Genomic DNA, 7,500 nt, shown 5'->3' on the forward strand with positions numbered 1-7,500 from the left:
TGGGGTCATTTCTGTGAATTCAGTTATTTTCCACTGAGGTGCACCAATGGCATAGATGATCTTTGAACCTGCCGCCAAGCCCACACACCCCCACCCTTAAGCCCACACACCCCCACCCTCAAGCCCACACACCCCCACCCTCAATCAAATCCCGTGCATCGGACTCCCCTCACGGCCAATCGCTACCACCTGACCAGCAGGGGCCCAGCACTCATCCCTCAACACACACGGCAAACACACGCACACACACTCACACGCACACACACACATGCACATCTAAAACTCACACGCACACACACTCACACACACATAGACACACACATGTATGTCCACACACACGGCAAACCACGCACCCACTCACACACACACACACACACATGCATGTCCAAAACTCACATGCAGACACACTCACACACACACAGACACACACATGTATGTCCACACACAGACACACATGCACACACACACAAGCACGTCCAAAACTCACACGCACACACACTCACATACACACAGACACACACACACATGCATGTTCGCACACTCACACATACACACACTCACGTGCACAAACAAACACATGCAGGTCCACACACACACTCACACACACAAACACACAGACACACATACACACACACATATACACACACTGTTTGGTGTTACAACTCTATGGAGTCGCACAATGCACACTGTGCAGCTTATTAGGATACAGCCACAAACCACAGAGATAAACATTCTCAAACGATTTGCCTATGCTAAATGGACACTTCCTCCCACATCGTTTGGATAAAAATCTCTCAGTGACATAAGCACACTTAGTCATTACATACGCATTGTGTACACACTCTTTGCTACGATCTCTCTCTCACACACACACACACACACACACACACACACACACACACACACACACACACACACATACACACACACACACACACACACACAGTACATACATACAAACACACACACAGTACATACATACAAACACACAGCATCCATTTACATTTTAATTTGATATGATACATGGTGACCTCATAAAGTGTGATATTTAGCATGAATTAGACATTCCACTGTGCAGGACTGTTATAGGGACTGAGGTCTTGCCTCTGACCTTCAGAGTACATAATATATGTGTGCAGTGAAGCACATAGGACACAATCTATTTTATTCCTGTGTGTTTAAACTGCCATTGAGGCTCTCAGGAAGACATGAAAAAACTGAGGTGTGTGTGTGAGAGAGCAAGAGAGAGAGAGAGCGAGAGATGAAGAGAGAAAGGGAGTCTGTTTTGAGGCTCATAATATCCAAATATTTTGCATAATTTACATGTCTAAGTTGTTTATTTATCTCGGCGATACATACACCATTCTTCTAAAACACAGAGAGGCGGAGTCGTCCCTGAATGTTCTATCTCCAGTTTCCGGAGTTGTGAAAGTTCCGCAGAACTTCCAGTGCACTGCAAAAAATAAATTCTAACCAAGTGTTATTGATTTTATATTAAGATTTACTTACCTAGCGCCCTCTCAAAAGATCATTTTGACTTAATTTAATTTAATTTAATTTTTAACTTATTTTAAGGAGTCTTATCAAGACAAATTTGCTCAACGCACTGGCAGACAAATTTGCTTCTTTTTAGGTCAAATTTGCTTAACGCACTGGCAGACAAATTTGCTTGTTTTCAAGATGAGATGTCTTAAAATAAGTTTTTTTTTTTTAATTAAGTCAAATGATTTCACAAGAAAGCGCTAGGTAAGTTTCTTTATACTGAAAACAATACCAACTAGTTTTTTTTATCTTGATATAAGATTCATAACACTTGGTTAGATTTTGTTAGATAAGCAGTTTTTGCAGTGTGGTATTCTGAGGTTCCAACCTGATTCTGATGGAGGGAGTCAGGCCCAAAACCTGCCTGCCTGAGAAGTGTAAAACATTAAAACACATGCACACATACTCTCTCTCTCTCTCTCTCTCTCTCTCTCTCTCTCTCACACACACACACACACACACACACACGCACACAAACACATGCAAAATACTTGTCTAAGTCGTTGTCCCTGTCTACTCGAGTCTGTGAATCCCTGTTTTCTGAGCAAGACCCTGTGTGTGTGTACATGTGTGTGTGTGTGTGTGTGTGTGTGTGTGTGTGTGTGTGTGTGTGTGTGTGTGTGTGTGTGTGTGTGTGTGTGTGTGTGTTCATGTTCATGTGTGTATGTGTGTGTGTAGACCCTCCTGCACCTGCTTTCAATTTCAGTCTCCGCTGAGAGCTGGCGGATCTCTGTCTGAGGTCACACAGCAGTCACTCCTTCTCTCTCTCTCTCTTCGTCTTTCTGTTTCGGCATCTTTCTCTCTCTCTCTTTTCTTCTGTTCTCTCTCCCTCCCCTGCTCCCGTTGGCTCCCCTCATCCATCCTCACGTGGCTCCTGCACTCTGGGCCTCCATGCTGACGAGAGAGTGTGTGTGTGTGTGTGTGTGTGTAGCTCCTGCACTCTGGGCCTCCATGCTGACGAGAGAGTGTGTGTGTGTGTGTGTAGCTCCTGCACTCTGGGTCTCTATGCTGACGAGAGTGTGTGTGTGTGTGTGTGTGTGTGTAGCTCCTGCACTCTGGGTCTCCATGCTGACGAGAGAGTGTGTGTGTGTGTGTGTGTGTGTGGCTCCTGCACTCTGGGTCTCTATGCTGACGAGAGAGTGTGTGTGTGTGTGTGTGTGTGTAGCTCCTGCACTCTGGGTCTCTATGCTGACGAGAGAGAGTGTGTGTGTGTGTGTGTAGCTCCTGCACTCTGGGTCTCTATGCTGACGAGAGAGTGTGTGTGTGTGTGTGTGTAGCTCCTGCACTCTGGGTCTCTATGCTGACGAGAATGGAGCTCAGCGGGGTGAACACACACTCAGACAGGGATGTAAAGGTCAGGTGTGTGCAGTCAGACAACCCCCATACACACAAACACACACAGACACACACACGTATTCATGCACACACAAACGCACACACACTCACGGACGCACATACACACACGCATGCATGCACGCACACACACTCACGCACGCACTCACACTCACACTCACACTCACACTCACACTCACACTCACGCACGCATGCACACACACTCACGAACACACACCCACACACACACACACACACACATACAGATTCATCCACTCTGTCCGGTGTACGCCTTAGCAACACAGCAGCACCAAACAGCACTGCATGCGGTTCCAAGGTGGGCTTACCGCTTGACCACATCTGTCTGTCTTTTGTTTTGTTCTTCCTGTCACTAGTTCGCCGCTGCCGCCGCGGCTGCTGACACGCGCGGAGCATCCCACGACTCCGCTCCTCTCATCTCCGAGCGCTTCGGACTCCGACGCCTCTCGAGAGCGCGTGTCAAGCCGGTGTGCTGGAGGTCAGAGGCTAGCACCTCTCTCCTCTCCTCTCCTCTCTCCTCTCTTTTTCTCTCCTTCCTTTTTGCTGTGTATCTCTCTCTCTTCCCCTCTTTCTTTCTTTCTTTCTCCCTCTCTCTCTTTTGTGCACGCACACATACACACATATACTGTATACATATACACACACACAGGGCTTATTTGTGGTGTGGCCACTCATGCAGAACAAACATGTGACTCATGTTTCTGACATGGTTCCAGAGAGAGGAAAGTTCTGTTGAGAGTTCTACATAATTCAGAGGTAACAGGACGGCCTTTCGGTTCTGATCTCCGATGTTCTGCAGTAGTGGTTTTTTATTTATGGTTCCTATTTAACATCATAAGACAGTGGTTCTCAAAGTGTGGGGCGGGCCCCACTAGTAGGGAATAGAGACATGTCAGGTGGGGCGCGATGAACAGAGGACATTTTTAATATTGCTTTTCTTTTTTGACAAGGAAGATCATAGATTCAAAACAAAATAACCACACACAAACATGGGAGTCATAAACAGACCGACATATGAATTAAAATAGGTGATCTGATCCAGTGGACCGAGATGGAAAATGCAACGTGGAACCAAAATGCAGAATTTTTTTTAACATTACCATTTTGCCTGGTTGATGGGGTCAGGTGGGGCACCTCCAAAGTGCGGAATGGCAGAAAAAGTTTGAGAACCACTGCCATAAGATGACCTGAGGTAGCCTTTAGACATCACACAAGGAGGCTTTGTATCAGCTGCAACGGACTATAAGCCACGGAATTCTCTTCACATTTATATTCAGTGGAGCGTCAATAATGGCATCTTCTGTTATATTCTGTTCCTTTTGTGTTTACTCCAACATTAAATTTCTTGTTCTTGCATTTTCTTTATTCAACTTCAACACATGCATAAATTCTTCAGCATTTTAACATCATTCACTATAACACCCACTGGGTCCGTGTAAACAGGCATGTTACGTAAAACAACGCAGGTGACGGTCCATCAGAAATTATTGTGCTGGCTGAAAAGCCTGCACAGGAAGTGCATGTGCGTGGCATATAGGCAATTTGTAGTAGGGCTGCAACCAACAATTACGAAAACACTGAAAAAATGTTGATCAGTGTTTTACAGTTTTTGTCCATTGCTTGAACACTTTTTCAAAACTTCGGCTTGTTGTGTCAAAACTTTACACACAAGCACACAACACTGGAAAATAAAGTCAAAGTCAAAGTCTGCTTTATTGTCAATTTCTTCACATGTCAAGACATACAAAGAGATCGAAATTACATTTCCCACTATCCCACGGTGAAGACAAGACATATTTTACCAATTAAGTCCACAGACAAACATAACATTCAAGTAAACAATATAAAAACAAAAGTAAAAATAAGAAGGCACATACAATGAAGAAATAAGAGCAGCAAAATTTGGGTTGAAATTGTGCAATTGTGCATACAGTAGACAGTCAATATAATAGTGCAAAAGTCAGGCCAATAAATGGCTGAGGTAGTTCTGTTGACCTAAGTATGCAAGTGGCATAGTGGTGCAAGTTATGTAAGAGCAGCAGAAGTGTGTTCAGAAGTGTTTTCAGGACAACAGGACAACAACAACAAGTTGCAAAGTGTGCAAGTGTACAAGTGGAGTAGTGCAAGTGGAGTAGTGCAAGGCAGCCATTGTGGGTCCAAAGTCCAGGATGTTATGTAGCTAAAGGGTGGAGGGGGGAGAGAGTTCAGCATCCTAACAGCCTGGTGTATGAAGCTGTTGGTGAGTCTGGTGGTGCGGGAGCGCAGGCTTCTGTACCTCTTCCCAGAGGGCAGTAGATCAGACAAATTGTGAGCGGGGTGACTTGCATCACTCACAATTGTGGTCGCCTTGCGGGTGAGGTGGGTGGTGTAAATGTCCTTCAGGGAGGGGAGTGAAGCACCAATAATCCTTACAAATACAGCAGGAGAGGATGCTCTCAATGGTGCCTCGGTAGAATGTGGTCATGATGGCTGGTGGACCACTTGCTCGCCTGAGTTTCCGCAGGAAGTAGAGGCGGCGCTGAGCTTTCTTCGCCAGTGATGCAGTGTTGGTGGTCCAGGAGAGGTCTTCACTGATGTGCACCCCCAGGAATTTGGTGCTGCTCACTCTCTCCACCACAGCACCGTCGATGGTCAGTGGCAGGTGTTGGGTGTGACCTCTCCGGAAGTCAACAACAATCTCCTTGGTCTTGCTGGCGTTCCGCAGGAGGTTGTTGTCCCTGCACCACGTGGTCAGAAGGTCGACCTCCAACCTGTATTGAGTCTCGTCGCCCTTGGTGATGAGACCCACCAGAGTTGTGTCGTCAGCAAATTTCACTATGTGGTTGTTGCTGTAGGTTGCAGTGCAGTCATGCGTCAGCAGGGTGAAGAGCAGCGGACTGAGCACGCAGCCTTGGGGGGGCCCCCGTGCTCAGTGTGATGCTGCCTGAGATATTGTTGCCAACACGTACTACTTGAGGCCTCTGACAGAGGGAGTCCAGTAGCCAGTTGCAGAGGTAGGTACTGAGTCCCAGTTTGTCAAGTTTGCAGATGAGTTGTTGTGGTATTATGGTGTTGAATGCAGAACTGAAGTCTATAAACAGCAATCTCACATATGAGTCTCTTTTTTCCAAGTGGGTGAGGGCTGGGTGGAGGGCAGAGCAGATTGCATCCTCTGTGGACCGTTTGGCTCGGTATGCAAACTGGAAGGGGTCCAGGGTGGGGGGGAGAATGGATTTGATGTGTGACATGACAAGCCGCTCAAAGCACTTCATGATGATGGGTGTCAGTGCCACGGGGCGGTAGTCATTGAAGCAGGATGGAGCAGTTTTCTTAGGCACAGGTATGATGGTGGCAGCTTTGAAACATGATGGGACGATGGCTTGCTTCAGGGAAGTGTTAAAGATGTCTGTAAACTATTCACATCTATGAATTCACATCTTCGAATTGAAACTCTGCTATCAAAACGGTCCTTTGTCAAAATGTCACTCTGATGACAAAATGATACACACTTGCATCATATGAATACACTTTCAGATTAGCTGCAACACACTAGTGTACTTTATATAAAACACTGCAGTCTTTAATTTTCACTGTTTTTAATCAGTTTATCAGTTAGCATTCTGTGAAGTTCAATGCAACACTGTTTTTTGTTATGCTTTTTTTCCCCAACAAAGGTTTTGACAAAAAACATAAATGAAAGTATTGAAAGGTTACAAATGACATCAACTCAATACTGTACATCACAGTATTATACTTTACAGTACAGTACAGTAAATGCAGTAACGCAAAAATAAAACCAAAAATGCACTACTGTAAAACAGGCTTAGATGTGGTGGACTCTCTGGCTAGCTTCCCTCATTTCCAGGCCATGATTTATCACATGACCCACCAAAGTTTCTCTAATATCATCTGAAATATTGTTCCGTGCATAGCCTCTTCGACCACCTCCTACTCCTCTCTCTCTTTGTCATCCTCTTCCTCCACCTCTTGCTCTCTCTGCCTCCATGCTTGCAGTTCTCAAAGAGGCTCAAATGAGGCCTATTTGTGGCTTGCTGATTGTTGTTCAGTTTTGTAAGTAAGTATTTTCAGGTGTGCGTCTAACTGTATTCAATCACCCAATGTGTTTTGTATTTTGAATAGATGTGTTGTCCCAATAGTACCCTTGAGATTTCATATATGAACGAAGTGTCTTATGTATGAAATAGTGTGTAGTGTGCAGGAGCAAGTGTGTTGCAGAATGGCAACTAAAGTGCAAAGCAGTGCTATGGTTACAATGTGTTTAAGGTATAGTAACAAGTTTCGTTACTTTGGTCTAAGCATGTGTCTATAGTGTTCACACAATGGGCAAAACTGTATTTACAGTAAGACTTGTTCTCCATTTAGGGCTGTCTTCTGGATGACTTGAGTCCTGCTCCGTGAGCTGGTTCTGTGTGGATCTGAAGCGGTTCTAGGCTGCTGTGCTCCGTGAGCTGGTTCTGTGTTATATATGAGTTTCTGTAGAATATTTCAGTTGGAGTAACATTGCCCTTTCGTTTAAAGCATGTGTGAGAATGTTTGTGTGTGTGTGTGTGTGTGTGTGTGTGTGTGTGTCTCCACACAAGCCTCTGG

This window comes from Alosa sapidissima, chromosome 17 (genome assembly GCF_018492685.1).
Source record: "Alosa sapidissima isolate fAloSap1 chromosome 17, fAloSap1.pri, whole genome shotgun sequence".
Lineage (NCBI taxonomy): Eukaryota > Metazoa > Chordata > Actinopteri > Clupeiformes > Clupeidae > Alosa > Alosa sapidissima.